This window comes from Pteropus vampyrus, unplaced genomic scaffold (genome assembly GCF_000151845.1).
Source record: "Pteropus vampyrus isolate Shadow unplaced genomic scaffold, Pvam_2.0 Scaffold11, whole genome shotgun sequence".
Lineage (NCBI taxonomy): Eukaryota > Metazoa > Chordata > Mammalia > Chiroptera > Pteropodidae > Pteropus > Pteropus vampyrus.
In genome coordinates, this window is record NW_011888792.1 from 17175807 (window position 1) to 17177311 (window position 1505).

General features: G+C 34.2%; 1 non-coding gene across 1 annotated transcript; it reads left to right on the forward strand.

Moving 5' to 3' along the window:
• Positions 1 to 832: 832 nt before the first annotated feature.
• Positions 833 to 943, forward strand: LOC111732146. Its single transcript, XR_002777442.1, has one exon. It is a non-coding gene; the product is annotated as a U6 spliceosomal RNA (small nuclear RNA).
• The last annotated feature ends 562 nt before the right edge of the window (positions 944 to 1505 follow it).

Below are 1505 nucleotides of genomic sequence, written 5' to 3' on the forward strand. Positions count from 1 at the left end.
GTGAGTTTCAAACACCAGATATGAGAATGAACAAGACTTCAGATAATCCAGTTCCTGGTCACTTGCTATTTCTGAGTCTTTCAATTTTCATTGGAGGCCTCAGTTATCATGAACCCAAGAAACCTATTCCTATTAAGCCCTGTCTACATTGCTGACTCACAGTACAAAATGCAACCAAATAAGACAAAGAAGCAACAGGAAAGACAGTTACTAGAACTAGAAAAAGGAGAGAATTGCATAAGGTCAGCCATACTAAAAGGATCAGTGAACTTTGTTGGAAGATGACACACAGCTCAAGGCAAACAGGCTGAGAGAGTGGAAGGAATAAATACCCCTCACTCTTCACTATCTCTTTTTCCAACTTCTGATGGTGTTCAACATTGTTTGAACCCAGACAGAAGACAAAACCTTGGGAGTCCTATTGATATAGATTATACATGTCAGCTCCCAGGCAGAAGGCAGGGTGAAGTAAGCAGAGTATATCTTGAGACACAAATGAATGTTTTCAAACATATGTACCATGCACAACTTTCCAAATGATTTTACCCTGAAGTGAAATAGTCTAAAAAGTAGGCATAACAGGAGAAAAAAAATAGTTTATTGTTAATAAAAAGCTTACTTCTATATCACATTGATATTTATGTTGGCATTTTGAAATTAGGGACAGAGGGATAAACTAAAATATATTCTCTGAGTTCATGAGAATAAGAAACTCCTCACTAGCAAAAGTAATGAAACAATATATGGCAGTATAATGTCAAAAAACTACTCTCTTTTCTACTTCAGTTCATTTTTACTAGGAATTTCTGAAGAAATTAAAAAGATAATTATGGTGCTCACTTCGGCAGCACATATACTAAAAAAAAATAAAACAATACAAAGAAGCTTAGCATGGCCCCTGCACAAGGATGATACATAAATTTATTTTTAATAAATGGTGTTGGGAAAATTGGACAGATATTTGCAAAAAAATAAAAAAGAACCCGGACCACCTTTTTACACCATATACAAGAATAGACTCAAAATGAATTAAAGACTTAAATGTAAGATGCGAAACTATAAAACTTCTAGAAGAAAACATAGGCAGTAAACTCTCTGATATTGCTAACAGTAATTTCTTTTTAGATATATCTCCTTGGGCAAGGAAAACAAAAGTAAAAGTAAATGGGACTACGCCAAACTAAAAAGGTTTTGTACAGCAAAGGGAACCATCAACAAAACAAAAAGACAATCAACTGATTGGGAGAAGATATTAGCTACATCTGATAAGAGGTTAATATCCAAAATATATAAAGAACTCATACAACTCAACAACAACAACAACAGCAACAACAACAACAACAACAAAAATCCAATTAAAAAATGGGCAGAAGACCTGAACAGATATTTCTCAAAAGAGGATATACAGATAGCCAATAGACATGTAAAAAGATGCTCAAGGTCACTAATCATCTGAGAAATGCAAATTAAAACCACAATGAGATATCTGACACCTGTCAGAATGG